The sequence below is a fragment of the Olea europaea genome, chromosome 4 (assembly GCF_002742605.1).
Source record: "Olea europaea var. sylvestris chromosome 4, O_europaea_v1, whole genome shotgun sequence".
NCBI lineage: Eukaryota > Viridiplantae > Streptophyta > Magnoliopsida > Lamiales > Oleaceae > Olea > Olea europaea.
In genome coordinates this window covers 19,205,457-19,227,695 of record NC_036240.1, presented here as the reverse complement: position 1 = coordinate 19,227,695, position 22,239 = coordinate 19,205,457, and the positions used below count along the sequence as shown (strand labels likewise).

General features: G+C 34.6%; 2 long non-coding RNA genes across 2 annotated transcripts; one reads left to right on the top strand and one right to left on the bottom strand.

Annotated features, from left to right (window-relative positions):
* Positions 1 to 5,485: 5,485 nt before the first annotated feature.
* Positions 5,486 to 9,150, top strand: LOC111393922. Its single transcript, XR_002702514.1, has 5 exons — positions 5,486 to 5,697; positions 6,214 to 8,384; positions 8,464 to 8,601; positions 8,682 to 8,776; positions 8,875 to 9,150. It is a non-coding gene; the product is annotated as an uncharacterized LOC111393922 (long non-coding RNA).
* A 217-nt stretch (positions 9,151 to 9,367) lies between these two features.
* LOC111393921 lies at positions 9,368 to 10,519 on the bottom strand. The gene is made up of 2 exons (XR_002702513.1): positions 10,173 to 10,519; positions 9,368 to 9,869 (listed from the first exon to the last, which is right to left on the bottom strand). It is a non-coding gene; the product is annotated as an uncharacterized LOC111393921 (long non-coding RNA).
* Between the last annotated feature and the right edge of the window lie 11,720 nt (positions 10,520 to 22,239).

Genomic DNA, 22,239 nt, shown 5'->3' with positions numbered 1-22,239 from the left:
CTTTACAAAAATCTAGTTCAACTTCAGAAAGAAGGGCAAAAAGACTTTGGTACAAAAATGACGCAAGTAAATAGTGGTGTACTATATTTTGCACCATTTTGTGTGCAAATTATGATGTTTGGTTGGAGAAGGATTTCACCAAATTTTTGGTGCAAAATGGGGAAAAATTGTGAAATCGTGCAAGAGTTGAAGATGTCCTAATTTTACAGTCATAAAAACTCGTCCTCGTCGTTAATCGCATTTTATGCTTTCAAGACACTGATTTAGGCCCCGTTTGGTAGGGATTTTTTGCCCCAAAAAATTGATTTTTTGACCGTTATTTTACTATTCAAGCCGTAATTTTTGACTTCTTCTCTCACATGTGGACCCCACTTTTCTTTTAACGGTCAAAAAATCAATTCTCAAAATCCCTACCAAACGGGCCTTTAAGGAGTAATCCTCAATATTGACGATATACACGAGTAACAATTCTTTTCAATGTGATAATGCCATTTATGCCTAACAATTATCGAATAAAATTTCATCTTCCAATATAATTTTCTTATATAGAAGTGAAAAAAAAAAATTACCAAATTGTAAAATTGCTTTCAAAATTTTTTTTCCATGGAACAAATGAAATTTCAGTCAGTATGGTAAATGGGTCATTTTCAAAGATTCGTACTTCATATACAGCATGACAATGTTGAAAGTTAATGCTTATTTAAGTGGATTAATCTTCGCGTACAGAAGTCGGGTTCTCACTTGAATAAAAAAAGGCCAAAAATTAACATACGTTAATCATCACTTTATTTAAGTAGGCAATTGACTCTATACTCTCCCCAAGTCTTGAAGGAAAATTCATTAGTTTCAATCATATCAAGGCCGTAAACTTTGAAAGTTCATGCTATTACACATTGAACTGAACATGACAATTGATAAATATTTGTTGTTAATCATATCCATAGTACTACTAATTTCGAATTTCGTAAGATTTTGCTTCATTTCTTGTTTTCAAGGCTTTTGATCCCTCGATATTTTTGGTAGTGGAGGTCAATTCAATTCAAAAATAAACTTTAAGCCCCTCAATATATATATATATATAAAATCTGTAAAATCAGAATTTGGATCAAATCACACATCGCAGTATACTAGGCCTTCTAATTCTTTAATAGGTTTATCTAAAAGATTCGCAATATAACTAGGAAGACGTTTTAAATACTACACATGGGTTACTGGGCATGCGAGTTTGATGTAGCCCATTTGATATCTTGTATGCAAGAATCGACAAATTCGACTCCGCATTGTTCACAAAATTTCGGGTTTTCTTTTTCATCTCTGATTACTCGATAATTTCCACAAGCACAAATTCCACTTTTTATAGGCCCAAAAACTCTATCACAATCGTAAGATTTTGCTTCATTTCTTGTTTTCAGGGCTTTTGATCCCTCGATATTTTTGGTAGTGGAGGTCAATTCAATTCAAAAATATACTTTAAGCCCCTCAATATATATATATATATATTTTTTTTTTTTTTTTTTTTTTTTTTTTTTTTTATTATTTTTTTTTTCTCTCTCTCTTATTTTCAACCACACATTCTTCTGTAAAATAATATTACACTCAAATTTAAAACATTTTCTAATTTTTTAACCACACATTTTTCATCAATCTACTGTTCCAAAATATATTATTAAAAAATAATGAGACTCAAAGAGGCCCTACTCTCGATACACCAAGAATAGATTTTTTCTTGCTTCTTCAGTAAAATATAGTTTTTTATACAAATAGATGCCGTAAATTATTTATTACCTTTGCTATCGTCGCATCTTACCTAAAAAACATGCCATTAAAATGAACAATTTTAAAGATCCATAAAACTTTATCCACCTTTACTTTGAACGGAAAAATTAACTCAGTATAGTAAAATTTAATTATGGATTGGTAGTTTTTCTTTTCAAATTAAGTTGGGCAGTAGCAAAGGGTCAAACGTGAATCATGATCATATAAACGACCAAAAATCAAAATTGACTAATTTTGGATCTTCTCAATATGCTGCCGGCCTACACGGGCAAAGAAAATCCCCAGTAGATACTCGTCAAATTTAATTTGCACTATAAAAACAAATATATATATTCAAAATGTTATAAATAGAGAGAGAAGAGAAAATAAAAGTCAATAGATTTGTATGTATTTTATTAAGGACCAAAACCCTATATTTATAGGGAAGAATCGGGGATGCAACGATAATAATTTTTAGGTTTGTAAGGATACAATTGTCATTCACTAATAAATTTAACATTTACAATAATTTCCATTAAATGACACATTTCAAAATATCTGTTTCGCTAAAACCTTGTTTGATTTCGAGACAAAAAATAAATAAATCAAATGAATGAAGAGGAGTACAATTATTTTTGGAGCATTAAAAATAAATACTGTCTCATTAAAATTTTGTTAAAAAAATTTAGTGTGATAAAACCTAAACGAAAGAAAAATAGTATAGCTACCCCCTAATGTTGATCACTGAAATTTTTTAAGTCGATACATTTTAATCTCATGAACCAATTTCTTGAATATAGATATCAGCAGTCTTTTGTTAATAAATCGGCCACATTGTAACTTCAGAGAATTTGTTGGACATCGATGTCGCTATTCTTTTGAAACTCATGTATATGAAAGAATTTTGAAAAAAATATGTTTTGTTCTGTCACCTGTGACATATTATCCTTTGAGTTGTGCAATACAAATTGCATTGTTTTCATACAAAATTGTTGGATTATCTTTTGTTAAAGTTAACTTGCATGATGTTTGGATATGATGGTCACGTTCCTCAATTATACACATTATTGGTTTGCTTCATGGATAACAATAATTTCAGAATGATTTGAGGGTGTTACTGTCAAGGATTGCTTCCCAGATCTCCATAAATATAGCTATTCCTCCATGTGTAAACACATTCTATTTGTGATTTAGCTTTATCTGAGTCAGAGAGATAACATGCATCTACATATTCCACTAAATTGGATCTCGACTTTTGGGAATATAATAACCCCAAATCAACATTGCCTTTTAGATAACAAAAATATATTTAACACCATTCAAATGTCTTTTGCTTTAAGTGGGTCATAGGTGATCAGCTTAAAAAATCACTACCTTAATCAAGCTTTAAAAAAATTAAGTTCTCGTATCGATAACGTGTTATGAAAAGAGAAAACAAAAAAAAAAGAAGAAGAAAGAATAGAAATCAAAAATCAATAGACTTGTGTATATTTAGAATCAAAGCCCTATATTTATGGGGGAGAATTAGAGATACAATGATAATAATTTATATGGCTACAGGGTATAATTGTCATTTACTTATAAATTTATCATTTACAACAGAAAAAAAAATTTTCGCTATATATAAAGGCCTCAATTACATTAAAGTACTTGCCAATTATAGTTTATAATATATTAAAAGCAGCATATTGATTATTATGATATTCCGACGACAATGCAATCAGCAACTTGTCCATTGAGTGTGAAATGAAGCGAAAAATATTTTTATTGCTTTCCAAAAAAAAAATAAAAAAATACTGCATTTCGTTATCAATGCTAGTTGATGGTTTGATAGAGTCTGTAGCCAAAATAAATAAAAAATAAAAAGAAACAAATGAGAAAGTGCCAAATGAATAGGCCATACATCTAAATCCAATCGGTAATGTAGACACCATACCAATAGATTAGTTTAACAAGGTATTATGACTTGCAAATGCGTGTTTCAAATTCATATGCTTAAAACATACAAAATAGGAATCAAGAAGATACTTCGTAATTTATTAATAAAAGAAAATATTAATCATTGTTCTCAATAATTTAAGAATTTAAATAGGGATGACAACGGAACGGGTTCGAGGCGGGACGCTGTTCGTCCAAACCCCACCTCGCCTTCAATAATTTAAGAATTTAAATGGAGATGACAACGGGATGGATTCGGGGTGGAGCCCTCTCGTCCAAACCCTGACCCATCCCATGCCCCGCCCTGCCCAGTCTAAGGCGAGCGGGGGTCGGGTAGCTTTTTGCCATGTTTGCTGTTCCATTTAAATTTTTCTTTTAATTTTTTTTACACATTTTCTAAATCTGAAGAGGTGAGCTGAGCTGATGAGGGGACCTTTCTCTCATTTGTAGGGTTGGCAACGATTCGGTTATGGGTCGGTTCGGTCAAAACCATAACCGCACCACTAATTTTTTGACTATACCATAACCGCACTATAACCACGTAAATCGGTTTGATTCAGTTCGTATCTCGGTTCGGTTAATATCCACGAAAATAAATTATTTTTTATAGGTTCATCCGTCAAATTGATATAAAACAATTTATGTAAAAAGTCAATGAAAACAAAAATACAATATTCAAAACGAAAATGCAAACATTATCAAACAATATTTCAAACGAAAATGCAAACATTATCCCAATTTTCAATTGTAAAATACAAATTTAACAAACAATATTATAAATATAACAATGCTAAACTTTTCCTTCATTCTTAATTGTTGTGCATCGAAGTTACTTGATTCATTCTTCTCTACAAGTCTTACTAGCATAAATCAATACTCAAAGTTGATTTCTATATAGTAAATAAGAAATGTAAGTAGATAATACAATGATACTACCTATTCCAGAATGATTTTAACTAAGATTTTAATAAAAAAAAATGTACCTCTTCGTCAGTTTCCTTCTTGCTAAACGTTGCACAAACTTTAGAGTATGATGAAGAAGTAAAATTTTTTACACACAATAGAAAAAAATTAACAATAAAAGGAGCCGTACATGAATTTGTGGTTTGTGAAGAGTAGGGTTTGCATTTATATACTGTCATACTAATGCTATTATTATGGGGTAATGATAAGTGGGTTGGCCGGCTGAGTCATGTAGATGTAGGGAGGGAGGGGAGATTTTGTTTTGGGTTAGATAGAAAAGTAGTGTAAATCCTAATAATCAATTCAATTGTTTTTTTTTCTTTTTAGCGGGTAATCGGTTCGGTTTCTGTTCAACGGAGTAAATACCATACCCGCAACGTCGCGAACCGGTTTATTAAAATAAAAATCATATTCGCCCCATTGCACCAACGGTTCTTTATTTTTAAAGAACATATTCTATAATTTGGAGAGTATATATAAATTTAGAGGGTTAAAATTTTGAAATATTTCAACAAACTCTTTATATTTAATACTTAATTTTAAAACTCCCAAAAAATATTTATTATTTTTCTCATCTTTTATCTCAACTAACTTTTCTTTAGATTGTTTTATTATTTTTCTACATTAAAAATTGATACACTTTGAATGCATTTAATTATATAGAGTGAGTATGGAGATTCTAACCTACCCTATAAATTAAAAGAAAAAAGCTAGATGTACAGATTGAATCTCACAGAATGCCTACAGAATTTTAAAAAAAAAATGACGCGGCAGGAGGAAAAGAGGGAAATTTAAATTTTACATCATAACCCGCCAAAGCCGATTTTATTATCCCCAAAGCTGGAAGCCCTAAAATTGAAGTGGAGAAATAAGCTGCTCCACTTCATCTCCGACCTCACGAGCACCGAAGCTAAGCATTGACTGTTCAGGCGACCACTCTAGCATTCTCTTCTCCTACCACTCTAGCAGCTGATTCCTTTTCCCACCGAGCAGCTTTACTCTCTTCTACAGTCCATTCGATAGTTATCTTACCCACACACGGTAATTGCCTTGTCCACTTTCTTCGAATTTTCTTTTGCAACTTTGGGGCATAATGTATAGGCATCCCAAAAAATAAAAAATTGTAGTATCCATTTACGTAATTTATGCAACCGAAAACTAATAGCAGCCAAAATTGTAGTATCCATTTTCAAGTGTCAAAATGGTTGCCTAGACTCCACAATTTGAAACATATAGCAGAAAAAATGATAAAATACAGCAAGTTAATGACTATTAGTATGTTTTTTTCATATTACATTTTGAAATGTAATTACTGCACTTAATTTGGAATTTACTTGAAACAAAATGTGACTAGTCAATAAATCTTCCCAACTTTCATCGCTAAGATAAATTTGTTCGTAAATTCTAGATGAATTTTCAGTTTGTTATACTGGAGGATCCCTATTCATTTGTTTGCTTTGATGTTGCTATGGTTAGAGATATTTGTTTCCTTCACAAAATTTGCTGTATAAAATGACATCCCTGTTGGCTTAGCAATTTACTCTAAATCTTATCCAGCTAGTTTGGTCACAGCATACGAGAGTATGGAAGACCTGAATGAAGACCTTCACGTGCTGTCCGATAATGAGATAGTTGGGGACAAATCAACATTGTGGACAAAGAACCATTAGGAGAAGATAGAGAGATTGTTTCAGAGGTAGGTATAATATTCGATGAGTAAAAAGAGTTGTTTGATTTCTACAAGAGCTATGCTTATGTTGTCGGATTTTCCATGAGGAAAAGGAATTTGAAAAAGGGTAACGATGGACTTGTTAGATATGTCATGTTTACATGTAGTCATAAAGGCCGAAGAGGCAGTAACACAAGCATGACTTTGAAGCCACAACCAACTAGTCAAACAAATTGTAAAACGAGGATATATGCATCTGTTGATAATCTTGGAAAATGGAGAATTAACACCATCCATCTCGAGTAATATCATAAAACAAGTCCTTCCAAATCTAGGTTGTTTCGATGCAACAGAGAATTGACTGCAAATGCGAAGAGAAAGCTTGAATTGAATGATTTGGCAGGAATTTCATTGCATAAAAGTTACAACTTTGCACTTGTGGAAGCAGGTGGGTATGAGAATACGACTTATATTGAAAAGGATTGTAGAAACTATATTGAACAAGTGAGACGGTTACGACTTGGAGATGAGATGCCGCAGCTTTACAATCCTACTTTTCAAAGATGAAAGCACGGTGTTTGGGATTTTTATTTCAATATGGGTTTGGATGATGAGTCACGGCTTCGAAATATATTTTGGGCAGATAATAGGTCTAGGCAAGCGTACAAGGAGTTTGGCTATATTGTTACCTTTGACACCACATATCTTACAAATAAGTACGACATGTCGTTTGCCCCTTTTGTCAGAGTTAACCACCATGGACAATCAATACTGCTTGATTGTGATTTGTTGTCAAATAAGGATACATGCATATTTGTGTGGTTGTTTAGGATATGGTTCCAGTGCATGCATGCCCAACCTCTCCACAGAATAATTACAAATCAAGATAAAGCCAAGCAAAATGCGATTTGAAATTGTTTTCCCAAATACAAAATATAGATGGTGTTTGTGGCACATTATGAAGAAGTTCCCAGAAAAATTTAGCTATTATGTTGATAAAGGTTCGATATTCTCATCTATACATGGACTGGTATATGACTCCTAGAGTATTGATGAATTCAAAGAATGTTAGAGAGTGATGGTTGGTAGATTTGACTTACAGGATAACGATTGGCTGTCAGGCTTGTACGATAATAGAAGTTGTTGGGTACCATGCATTCTTAAGACAATGTTCTCAACAAGGATGTCTACAACACAACGAAGTGAGTGTGTGAATGTGTTCTTTGATGGATATGTACATTCGAAAACCTCATTAAAACAGTTTGTCGAACGGTACAAAAGAACCCTTAGGAACAAGGTCGAGAAAGAGTTCCAGGCTAATTTCAAGTTAGGCTCGCAAATGGTACCGTGTGCAACTGCCTTCGAAATGGAAAAGTAATTTCAAACAGTTTATACAATTTCCAAGTTCAAGAAAGTACAAGATGAGTTCATAGGAAAGGTGTATTACGACGTCATTTCAGTTTCAAATGGATGTTTCGAGGTGAAGTATGACGTTCGGGAATCTGTCGTATGTAGCGAGGGCAGGGGGAAGAAAACATATTTTATCTCGTTTTGACCGAACACAAGTGAAGTTATTTGCAACAGCCATCTGTTTGAGTTTCAAGGAATTATTTGTCGACATGCGATTAGTATTAGACCGTAATGACATCACAACAATGTCGAATAGGTATAGTGAGAAGATGGAGGAGAGACGTTAGTCGTGCACGCACAAGAGTCGTAGTGAATTATGACGGGTTAGCTAGTACTCTAGAACAGATTCTATATGATGGCATGTGTTAGACATTTTCGGAGTTGGCGGACCACGCTGCAAACAATGAAGGGCGCGACACGTGCGATAAAGGATTGGACAAAATCTCAAGCTACAGAACTGAGGTCTTCAAGGTCGAGTAGTGGTAGTAATGTTCTTTCCCAACCAACTACGCATTTACAAAGACAATGTACTAATTCAAAAAATACTGTCAGCGTGAGCGTGTTAGATCATAAATCATCAAATAGAAAGGACGCGCCAAGGAAGCTTTGAAGAAAAAGCCCGTTGGAGTCAACTTCAAAGAAAGCAAAGGTAAGTTGCTCTAATTAACTCTTTAAATAGATTAAGACCTTCACTACAAAATCTTATCTCTTTCCATGTACATATACAGGCTACTTCGACTAAATGCAAGGGAAAAAGACCAGCACTTGGTCATGCTGATATGGAAGAGGATGCATCCGTCCTTCAAGAATCTGAACAACTTCAATATTCTCAGCCGACCCCATTTTCATATTCACAATTGTTGTTTGTAAGATTACATTTTTAATTTTTTCAAAATTTTATTTTATGTTCTCTTGAAGTTCCATTGACGTTGTCATATGATGCAAGGTGATGTCGGAAGCCAAGTGTTTAGCCAACAATTACCGTCGTCTACTAACGTCATATTCAATTCCCAAGCTACTTCAGGTCCATGCTTTGATCAGGTAAAAGTTTACTTTGTTTTCTATGCACTTTGGGTGAAACACTTGAAATGATAACTGATTATGTATTGCTGCATTTTATTTTCAATTCAATGGTACAGATTGTTTCCCAAGACCATTCCACATTGCAGACGACCTCGCCCCATAATCAACCAGTGATTTCAAATCACAAGGATGACGAAATCTCATATGGCAGTTGATTGGGCAGGAGTGGTTGAAGTATTATCATCCCATGTGGTGTTTTCAAATCATAAACATGAGTAGAACTCCATTTTATGTCATTCGTATGTAGTAGTTAATCTTCATGTGTATTGATAAACATTATCGATGAACATATGGAATGTTTCTGTCGTTATATATATTATTATTCATCTTCAGATCTTGTTGGACTTCCATAGGATGATTTTATAAAAAAAAGGATTTTCTTGTATTTATTGTGAATTAAGTTCTTGGTAGTTCTTCTATTTGGTAATAAATTTCTGCTGTTGTGTTTCAGATTTTTGGTTTATTATAATTTGGTTGCTAGATTATTATATAAAATGTAGACTTTAGCTCAATTCGAATAGAAAAACTACGCATTTTGAATCCCACAAATTTGTTCTTCTCTGTTTAATTATCTTCATTCATCCAAACGAAATGCACATACAGTTCATCAAAACGAAATACACAATTCAGGGACCTTGATAAAGAAAAAAATGCTATCAAACTATAATTCCTTCATCATGGTTTATCAAGATTGGTACTTTCCCTTTCCATTCACTTTGCACTTTTCTTTCCCTTGCGGAATGTGATATTCAACGAAATCTCGATGTTTCGTTTTTCGACAATTCGAGCTAGACTATCGAATATGGTTGGCAAATCTTCCTCGACTTCATCTATGGCCGCGGGATCCATCGCTTCATTCCTTGTACTCGATTCAATACATGATATTTCTGTCTTGACCCAATGGAAATATCCACAATTTTTACTGCACATTTTAAATAATCGCCTTTGGTTATGAGTCTTCCTCTCAACTTGAAAACATTTCTCCCATCCTAGGAGACACCATGGACATCCTAGTTTTATTGGACAGTCATTGAAGAAGTTCTCTGTGCTCCTACAACCATGACAAGCACTAACATTTTTTCGTCTCATCTTAGATAGGAATCAAACAAAAATGTAAGATTGCCATTCTACCAGTTTTTCACAACAATTTACAGATAAAAGGGAATTACATTAGTTTCTCACAACAATTACATATTCGACAAGCTTCAAAACATTTTTCACAATTTTCACAATTTATAGAGAATAGGGAATTTGTTTGATACTCACAACAATTGCATACTAAACAAGCTGCAAATAGTCCTTCAAAACATTTTTCACCATTTTTCACAATTTATAGCTGGGGATAGAGACTTACGTTTTTCACAATTTTCAAAACTTTCTTTTTTTCACAATGTTTCACACAAAATATTGTTGCTGTGGACTGAGTTTATTATCGACGGTGGAAATCAGTTGGCGTTCGTGGAAGAAGGCGAAGATACATGGCTGTTGTGGACTGACTCGACCAAGAATACAGCGTTTGTGGATGGTGGTGAAGATGAAGGACCCGATTTCACTGTGCGTTCGGCGTTTGTAGATCTAGCCACATTTAAAATCGTCGGTCAGCGGTTCAGAAGGATGGTGGCGCTGGTTGGAAGTTGAAGAAAGGGTGATTCTAGGATTCCGAATTTCAAGTGGAGAGGCGGACGGGAATGAAATGAAGGAAATCACTGGAAACATTTGTTTTGTCCTTTTTTTTCTTTTTATAAAAAAAAAAAATCTTCAGCTGCCACATCAATCTATGAAGACTCTGTAAGGAAAGTTTCTGTACGTCTAACAACATTGAAATTAAAATGTTAATTTAAAGAGTTTTCTAGAGTATGTTTTTAAATGTTTACTCTTTAAAATAAAGAGAATCTCATATTTAAAGTCTCTTGGAGTTGCTTTAATGGATTCATTTGCTTTCATTATCCATTAAGTATTGACCAATGATTTTGGAAAAAAAATGAAGAAGATGGAGTAGAAAAGCCAATAGAATAATGATATATGTATGGGGATGAAATTTACAGGTTTCTTACAGACATTTTTTACTGGTTTGAAATTGGTGACGTGACCACCACTTTAACATTTTTTTTAAAAAAAAATTAGTAGTGGAGCTCCAGCTGAACCCTATCGCGGCTCAGTCCGTCTTTACAAGAACCTTTCAACTTGTCCATGAACTTCTTCCTTCGATGCCTTTTAGCCATCAAATTCTTTGTTGGAAGCGCTTTCTTCTTACCTTTATGATCTCTCCCACTACCAAAGGTGACAATGCTATTAGTGTTCGAGCCACTTCTATCGTTTTTATCACTCTCACACTTTATCGATAATACTATTCTTGATCAGAGTCATACTTCAAAATTGACCCATCTATGCTAAAATCTCCCCATCATCCCAGCTACTGTTTTTCCTCTTCCTCTCATTTACATCATTGAATTCCCCCGTTTTTGCCATAGCCTTCAAGGCTAGTAGAACTTCGAGAATGATTGATTTTACCACCTAAATCCTAAGCCCCCAAATTGTTGATGCTCTCCCAAGCACGATTCATCCTTAGAGCAGCCCTTTTTTTGAAAGAGTGTGGTTTGTGAATCTTGTGATCCTATTGAAACAAAAGCATAAAGAAGTTTCAAAATCTTAGACCTATTGACGAACAATGGATTCCTATTCATGGAACCCTCCCCAAATCCCGTTACTTCAAAATTCCCACTAGGTTAAGGAACTTAAAGCAAATTATTTGTTGAAAAGTGATGATTAGAGCTCCAATTAAGAGTGCCCATTTGGGATTGAGTACTTGAATCATGATAACCAGTATTCAGTGCCCCTATTCCTCGATTTAAAGCAATTTTACGAAGCCCATTATCACAAACCATATCAAATGGCCCTTTAAAAAAGTGCTTTGAATTGGATTCATGATTGTTGATTTTTGTGGTATAAAATAATTTAATTGGAGGGTGCACAGAAGTTAATGGTATACATATGGTTTGGTTGTTCTTCAAATTCATTCGACAACAATCGGAGGTAGGGAGGATGGTGACGACATTGGCTTGAAGTGAGGGATGAGATTTCGGCTCGGGAAAAAAAAAGGTATATGACAAATTTTTTTACTCGCCATGTCATCCCTGTAAGATGCCTACGAGCCATTTGCTTGTACGTGTAGTGCGGTCCAAGTCATTAAAACTAAAAAATAGCTATATGCTTCCAATTCATAAAAAATAAAAAAAAAAATCATATAGGCTCTGTTTGGGCAACCTTTTTTTGAAAAAAATACATTTTTAATAGTGATTTGAGACCATTTCAACCATACATTTCTTCAATAAAATTATATTAACGCAAATTCAAAACTTATTTTTTTTTAATTTTCTAACCATACATTTTCCATCAATACACTATTTAAAAATACAATTTCATTCCAATAGTGTGGCTCAAACAAAAGCATAATTTTCATTTCAAGGTATTTAATCTCATCAAAATTTAGGAGTTAATTAGGCTCTCCACATTTCTTGGTTGAAGGTTGTTTTTTTTTTTTTTGAATTTTTTTTGTTGATAAGTTATGTTTTTAATAATTGTTGTTTTTGACATTCCATGACGTTCTCGATATTGTAAATGCTGTTATCGATATTTGAATCATGTTTATTTTGACACTCAACTCTTTATTGGTCTAGATTGAGATTTTGTTCCGAATACGAGAGTTATCAACATTTCATAAAATTCTTAACATTTTAAGTGGAGTTCTTGACATTTTATAAATGTTTCGGATAATTGCAACAAAGTTTCTAAACCTTTATATTTTTTGCAAACATTATCTCAACCTTCTGTTTGTGTCAGCTACAATTCCAAACATTTCATTTTGTTGTACAACAAGGACAAATGGATGGACTGTTAGTTAAAATAAATAAATTAAAAAATCAAAATAAAGAAAATAAAATATAATAAAACTCACCATCTTCTTGGGGTACTTTTAAGTTTGACCCAGTCAAAGGACCTAAATTTCACTTTGACTTTCAAAATTATGAATATTATGATATTGGCCTCTTGTATGGTAAAGACAAAGATGCCCTTAAATGTTTTGTATAATTACAAAATAATATATTGTTGAAAGGATTATACTACCCTTTTAGTTAATAATTGAAAACCAAACACTTCCCCACTTATAAAAACTTCAAAACGAGCTTCCAACACAGGAAAAACTCTCATCTTTTCATCCGCTTGAACCTCAAAATCTAGAAAAACTTTGAAACGTTGAAGCTGAAATTTTTTTTCATATCAATTATTTCAAATCGGTAAGTACATTTACGCATGTTTAATTTTGTTTTTAGTAAATTAGTATACTTTTGAATAGAGAAATTTTATGTCGACATAGTAGTTAGTATAAATTTTTTTTAACAGATCTTACCTATCAAAAAAATTGAACAGATGCATAATATTTTTCTATAGAACCGTATTCTCCTGCGCAAAAACAGCCAACTGTTCGACTGTTAAACAGCCAATTAACCGACTCTGCACTGATTTTTTTTGGCACTGATTTTTTCTTATAATTAATAAATGAAGTTGATTAAAATTATTTCCTCATGCAGATATGATAATCCCCGTCTGTTATTTCGGTGATTTCGAATTGAATGAAAATAATCGGTGGGAATGAAGATGGACGAGTGACATACGTGGTTGTATTGCAATTCCCATAACAGAGAGTACACCATATTTAGAAATGTACCACGATTTGCAAAATAAGCTGAATGTCGATCAATCTCAATACGATATGCAATTGAGATATCTATTCAACGGTTATGGGGATTTATCCATTCCGATGCCACCGGTATTCGTTACTAATGATGCTTAATCGAATTATCTATTAAAATTGAATAAAATGCATCGGACTCCTACTGTTCTTGGTGTGACTTTAATTACGAAGGATGTTATCGAAGGTGAACGCGAAGATTCAGATAAGGCGGATAACAATGATCGAGATTTTTGGGAGACAGTGAAATAGTTCCTGTGGATGGTGTGGGTATTCTTGAGACAGTTGTTTCTGATCGTGATGTCGCTGTTATGTGAAGAATTCCGTCGACAGTTGAAGACAATGAGAATATAAACGAGTTTACAAATGAGAATTTGATTGCTTTATCCCGACAGAGACACGAGCTGGGTGGGAGCTCACAGGTTGGAACAAGTGGACCGTCCTCCAATTCTTCCCGTGTGGCTCCCGATGATGAGGACTTGCAGGTCGAGCAACTGTTTGAAACCAAGAAAGATTTACAGGAAGCTGTACACTGACTCGCATTAAAATATAACTTTGAGTTCAAGGTAAAGAAATCAAACAAGTCATTATTGACAGTTGCTTGCGTTGAAGATAGTTGCAATTGGCGCTTGAGAGCAACTAAAATTGACACGAATGAGTGTTTCGTAATTCGCAAGTATTCACGGAACATACTTGCGAAGTGGGAATTTTTCGAAACGATCACAGGCAAGCTCGAGCATGGTTTATTGGTCGACAGATAATGCACAAATATCAGGATCCACGGACGATCTACAGACCTTCGGACATCATTAACGACGTCCGTCGCGAGTACGGAGTGGTTATGAGCTACCAGAAAGCGTGGAAGGCCAAAGAATGTGCATTGGAGGATTTAATGGGATCGCCTGAAAAGAGCTATGCTAAATTGGCTAGGTATTGCCATAACATGGGGACAACTAATCCTGGCACGGCATTTTTTATTGAGACAGGGGGCTATAATTGTTTTAAGCTCTCGTTTGGTACCCATTTTTTTCAAAATGTATTTTTCTCTCTCTTCTTTTTAACCACATATTTTTTATTAAAATAATATTATACGTAAATCAAGATTTTTTCCTTATTTTTCAACCACACACTTCCCATCAAATTACTATTCTAAAATACATTTTTACATAAAAATGGCTATCAAACACCCCCTAAGTATTTCTTCATGGCTCTCGGACAATGTATTCGGGGTTTTCGAAATGCAATGCGACCCGTAATTCTAGTTGATGATACAACTCTGAAAGCTAAATATCAAGGAAAATTAATTATTACTACACGTCAGGATGCCAACATCCAAATTTACCCTATTGCATTCGGCATAGTCGACAGCGAGAATGATCTGTCCATGCGTTGGTTCTTTTCTAAACTGAGGGAAGTGATCGGGAAAGTCGAAGACCTTGCCTTTGTAACCGATCGGGGACAATCTATAATAAACGGTATCATTGAAGTTTTTCCCAGGGCACATCACGGGTATTGCATGTACCATATACAAGGTAATTTGAAGACTAGGTATCGGGGTACATGCATCGTTTCATTGTTCAGGATAGCAGCCGAAGCTTATAGTGCTGAAGAGTGTAATAAGTTCATGCTCGAGATAGGAAGTAAATCATTACCGGCATTGGAGTATCTGACGAAGATGGGGATCGAACATTGGGCGTGGTCATACTTTCCAGGACGTCAATACAACATGATGACGTCGAATAACGCGGAGTCTCTCAATGTATTGTTTAAGAAGAATCGAGAGTTACCAATTCTCGCAATGATTGAGAACATTCGTAACAAGCTACAACAGTGGTTTCATGACCGACGTGCGGCATCACAGAGTTGTACTAGCGTGTTGGCCCTAATTCAAGAGGAGAAACTGTTTAAGGCGGCTGAGGTTGCGAGGAAATTGAATGTGGAAACATTAGATGAGTTTCGCTTCTCCGTGCAATGTGCACGTAATACGACATATATGGTGGACTTGACTGATAACACATGTACTTGTACGAGATTTCAGTTAGAGAGTTTTCCATGTGAGTATGCAGTTGCGATGGCCATGTATCGAGGCTTTGCTGCGAGAACGTTATGCTCTTTGTATTATATGACTGAGTCTTGGAGAACAGCATATGCCGAGACTATATTTCCTCTGCCGAATGAAGCCAAGTGGGAAGTTCCCGAGCACATTCTCCCATTTCATAATTTGTTACCACTAGCGGTTGAATCGCGTGGTCTTGGACGTCCAAGTACATTTAGAATACCATCTACCGGAGAGTTTCCTCGACCGCGTAGGTGTGGCCGGTGCAGAGCCGTAGGGCATACTCGACAATTTTGTACCAGTCAAATTCCCCTAAATGACGACTAGACAGGTACGTGAAATGAATAATATTTCCTTTTACTTTACATTGTTCAATATTTGTTCTTTATAAATCTTCAATCTTCAATGTTCAATATTTATTCTTGATAAATGGTATTTATAATGATTCATATGAAAAAAATAGTTCCATACTCGGCATACGTGTAAAATTATAAAAAATAATTAAATTTCCAATTTGAATGTTATATACATTGAATACAAATTTACAATTATTTCATAATTACAAAAATGATTAAATTTACAATTGAAATGTTACATATATATAAATGAAATTTACGGGTCAGCATTAAGATACTCTATGGTAACGGCACGCAGGAACTCGGTGTTTAATATGACTCGACCATGGACATCAAATGATTTTGGATGTCTTTGAGCTCTATCTCGCAGCAAGTCCATGGCCAGGTCGATGTGCTGCAGTAGGAAACACAAAAAAAGTATGAGTTATTCATTTAATAAACACAAGGTCACATATACATAAAATGCGCGAAATGAATAGTTCACTTACATCGTCAGCGAGCCAAGCTTCTGCAGTGGTGATATCGTGGAACCACTTGTAAGGGTCTGAGACCATCCTTTGACCTATTGTACGGCTAACTCTGTAAAAAACAGGGAAATGTTAAAATAAGCGTAGACGAGTTAGCCTACAGTGCTTTATTAAAATCATACAACACTTACCCAGGGATAATTCTCCTCCACTCTGTCTCGAATTCTTTCCACTTGACATTGTCCACCTCTTTGAATAAGTACGGGTACGTCCTATCGATGAACGCCCTTCTCTTGACCTCAGTCGTGAAGAGGGAAACAACATACTGTGACGGCACTCTCAACCTCTTGCACCTGCTCCGTCTCCGTCTCTTACCCTCAATCACGCCGGGCGCCCTCTCGACCTCCGGGGCCATCTCCTCCGCCCCTCCTATCAGGGCCTCCCCCTCCGTCGCCACCTCCTCCGCCCCTCCCGTCGGGGCCACCCCCTCCGTAGTCCCCTCTCCTATCCCCATCGGGGCCACCCCCTTCATAGACAACCACAATGACTCCAATGTCTCATCACACCAAAAATGTGGGTGACCCCCTCTCCATCACCATCTCTGCCACCCTCTCGATCATGATCTCCGCCATCTCCTCTGTCCCCCCATCGTTTGCTGGCTAAATCTCCTCTAAACGCTGCTACTGTATCTTGAAGGTCGACAACTGAAGACTGTAGTGTTCTAACATCATGGGATAGATCGTCAAACCTTCCTGTCAACTCTTGTCCTATATCGTCGACCCTCCCTGTCAGATAGTCGACCTTCCCTGCCAGATCATCAACCCTCCCTGTCAACTCTCGTCCCAGATCATCGACCCTCTCCGTCAAATCTCGTCGTAGCGCGCCTACCTTCTCTGCTATAAATCCAGTCAAACGGGCATACAAATCATCACTGTGCCCCGGAGACACGCTGGGGAGGTGTCTAGACGGCAATGGCGGCGACGATGGCCCCGGCGGAGGTGATGACACTAGCGACGGTGATGCCCTTGACGGAGGTGATGCCAATGGCGGGGACGATACTCTCGATGGAGGTGATGCCAATGGTGGCGGCGACACCCTCGACGGAGGTGATCGTCGATCAACTGGACCGCCCTCCTACATAAATAAAATTAAAAATTATTCAATAAATTAATACGTCGACGATATTCAATAAATTATATTTCATTCACATACCCAATCTCAATCCAAGCTCGGATCAGACATCTCATCTGGGATGTGCGGAACGCCTAAATCCCGCACAAGACCCTGAGCCTCCTCCTCCATCGACGACGTCAACTCAGGTATGACTTCAAGTTGACATATTGACATTTCAACTACTTAACGATCATGTAAACAAAATTTTAAACTACGTATAATATAAATTATAAATGCATAATACTTACCTGATGATCGTCGAGGAGGGCCGGTAACTGCTTCCCAGTGGGACATCCTTCCGCTCGCGATGATCTCCAATGATGCATCCGAGGGCAGCGTGTCTCCCCTCGCTGCGGAAAGCGGGCTCCAGTACAGGAACTGTCTCATACACCCAAATCTGTAACACATACACTTATTAAGTATCAATGTAATACACTAAAACGTTAACTTTGATTATATTAAATATTTGCCTGCACCGCTAAGGGCAATCCATATGTATCGTATTTACGCATCGACCCCCTGGGTCTCGAGTGCGATCTGGTGAACACATGTATGGTGTCTTCGTAGCATCTCCAGCCCCATGTATAGTTATTGAATGCATCGATGTCGTTAACAACTTGCAAATGAAAAATGTCGATGGCAGTCTTCTTGTGATGACACCTCATCACACTTTCGAGGATGTAGACCAGCCCAAGCTTCAATCTATCTAGCATATGGTCGCACCCCCTGATCGCGACCATCAAGTCGGGTAGAAGCATCGACCCATGTCCCCGGAAGTACGTCTCGTACAGCCTATTGCTTCTCTCCATGGCTGCATTGTCGCCTGTAATTCTCAGTCCAGTGATCAATGTAAACTCAAATATCGAGAAACTGACGACCTTGCCCCCGAGGTCGAACTGGAGGGAATCGTCGTCGACTGGCCTCAGAAGCCGACATAGAAGTGCATCAATGATCTGTCCTGAGTACTGCACCTCTCGCAACTGGTACAGTGGCCACAAGAAGGACTGTCGTAGCATATCTCCGTGCTGATCATCGAGCAACTCTAACACAGCAGTAAAACTCTCAAAGCTACTGTTCCAAGTAGCTTTCCCCGCCATCCGTCTCAACTTTGCATCTAAATGATACTCCATCGTGCAAAAATTCAAATGTTATAGCATTGAACAAGAGATAACAAAAGAAAGCATAATCTTACAAAATCAAGGGAACCGAACTCTAACTATCATACAATCACAAATATTACATTTGAAAAATATATTTACAAAAAAACAACAAATCAAATTAAATGTATTGTCAAAAAAATTAAAAAATATAAATATTATTTAAATAAATTAAAAAAAATCAAAGATTTTCATAAAAGAACAATAAAAGGAACAAAACAAATTGTTAATTTCGAACAATATTATGTATTCAATTATTAAATTATATAAAAAAGTAAATTATAAAAATTAAATAATGAAATTAAATAATTATTATTTGGAAAATATATTTACAAACAAAAAATTTCAAATTAAATACATTTTTGAAAAATGTAAAGATTATTTATATTATTTAAATAAATTTGAAAAAATAAATTAAAGATTATTTCGTAAAAAAAAAAAGGAACAACACAAAATTGTTAACTTTAGAATATTTCAATTATTAAATTATATAAAAGACAAATATAAAAATTAAATAAATAATTACTTTACATTTTCAAAAAATGTAAAGACTATTTATATTATTAAAATAAATTTGAAAAAATAAATTAAAGATTATTTCATAAAAACAAAAAAAATAAGGAACAATACAAAATTGTTAATTTTAGAATATTTCAATTATTAAATTATGTAAAAGACAAATATAAAAATTAAATAAATAATTACTTTACATTTTTTTAAAATGTAAAGACTATTCATATTATTTAAATAAATTTGAAAAAATAAATTAAAGATTATTTCATAAAAAAAAAGGATCAACATTGTTAATTTTACAATATTTCAATTATTATATTATATTGACAATGATAAAAATTAAATAAATAATTACTTTACATTTTTTTAAAATGTAAAGACTATTTATATTATTTAAATAAATTTGAAAAAATAAATTAAAGATTATTTCATAAAAAAAAAGGATCAACATTGTTAATTTTACAATATTTCAATTATTATATTATATTGACAATGATAAAAATTAAATAAATAAATAACATAATTACTATTTAATCAAATAAAAAATTTAATTAATTACAAAAATTATAAAAAATAAATAAAAATTAAATATATATATTTTTTTACAAAATAAAGCAGACTGTTAAGCAGTCTGGGCCGACTGTCAAGTCATGGGTCGACTGCTAACAGTCGGTTAAGCTGGAAATCGCCATTGTCGGCGACAAAGCTCCAAAAATTGCAAAAAATTCACATTTTTCACACTCCCAGCATGCCCACAATCTAACTACTCATGCCCATGGATCTAATTAAACCGAATAATGTAAAGAAAATGCTAAATTTACTTATTCAATAAATTTTCAACTGAAACAAAAAGTCATCATGAAAACTAACCGATTATTTTATTTCCGGTGTAGATGAAGGTCGTTGATTGCGACGTTGGTGTAGTTGCCGGTGGTCGATCAGTCAAATTTCTGGCGACTGTGCGTCGGTTTCTTTTTTGTCGATCGGTTAGACAGAACAAACAGTCTGAAGGGTAAAATCGTCTTTTACTATGAAGTTTTTTATTTTTTATTTTTTTAAACTTAATTTGTTTTTTTTTTAATTTATTTAATGAGTCAAAGGCAATGTCAAATTTTGCTACAGTGGAAAAGAGCAATTTTCGTGTATTTCCTCCCATCTTCTTCAACCCCATCCCACCATTCTACGCACTCCATACAAATCGAAACTGGAAAGCCATTGGCCTCTGCTGGCCTGCTGCCACCGTCAATCACTGGCTAACTTATATCTTATCAAAATTCGTCATATGGTTTAGCTTTTGTATGCCAACATTCTTCAAACCCCATAAATCATTAAATATCCACACTTCTTTCTGTACAATCAATTAGATTTGCAATTCACAAGTGGGAGGTATTGAGTTTCTGGGTTTGGGGAAGACTTTCATATGAATTTTGCTATAATTAATCTGTTGTAATTTGCTGTATTAAGTTCCAGATTGCAATATCTTGAAACCCAATAATTTGCTGTAATAAATTGCAATTGGAATTACAATTGCCTTAATTTGCTATAATCAATTGCAATTGTTGTAATTAATTGAGGAAACCAGTGGTCTTGTTACCTTTTGATGGAGGTGACGGTAATGGTGAGTCGACAGAGTACGATTTCAATTATGACATTAAGAAGAAAAGTTGAGATGGTGACACCACTGTGAATTGGGGGACCATATTTTGGAGGACATTGTGCCTCTTGTTGGCTTTATTTGAGCAATTTAGCAGGGATTTTGAAGAACATCTCTCATTTGCAGTGAAGAACGTCTTAGATCTCTGGTAGTGGAGAAAATGTTTTTCATTTGGGTTCCATTTTGGTTCAAGTTTTTTCTGGTTTGGGTTCCATTCCAGTGGCGGGCGGTGGCCACTGGGCAACGATGATATGCGGTTTTCCGATTTCGATTTGTTTGCGGGTGATGGTCGTAGGGTGGGACGAAGTGCGTGAGTTTTATTTTATTTTGGTTTTTTTAATTTACTTATTTTAGTTATTTAATGTGAGGAAATGTAAAGTTATCCCTTTTTAATTTAGATTTTTTGAGCCCCATTTTTTTTTTAAATGCATTTTGTAGTAGTGTCATGATAGAAAATTTGTGGTTAAAATATAAGGAATTTTTTTGAATTTACGTATAACATTATTTTATTGAATAATGTGTAGTCGACATGAAGTGAAATTACTGTTCAACAATGCATTTTGATGAAAAATGGGGCTCAAACAAACGATTAATTTGGTCAAATTTTCATTTTCTAGATTAACAAACAATTAATGGATGGATTCCATCTAATTGTCATTGTGGTGCAACCAAATGAAAAGTTCGATACTGTGGGTGACACAAAGTGATGGTTGAGATAAAATATGTAAAAAAGTGAAGGATTTGGGATCGCCGTTGCAATTATTGAATTGTTAAAATAACAACAAAAAAGAGGAAAATGCAAAAAATGTCCAATTTTATATGCTCATTTGCAAAAATGTCCAGATTTAACGAGGTGTTCTCAATTTAAAGTTTAATAGATTTCTTAATATTTATAAATTTCCATGGATTGTATGATATTTGTAGGATTTAATAAATTTTATAAGATTTGAATGAATTTTTATTTTGTAGATTTTCATGGATTTTATAGATTTTAGTGGATTTGGCTAAAATTTTTACAATTTTTTTTGATCTGCTCGAATCATGGTTTACTCAAAATCCAGACGCAGTAGGATTCAAGAAAAATGGAGAGTCCATATGCTATTTTCAAAATTATCATGACTTTACGTTTAGTTCATAAATATTATGTAATGGATCGTTACAAATTTTCTAAAAAAATGGTTTTACCTACATATTCAACAGAATGCGAGAGAGGGAGAAGAAAAAAATCAGTAATATCTTTTCAATAAGAAAAAATAAGAATTGTGGGAAATTAGAGGGAGAAGAAGAATTAGCGT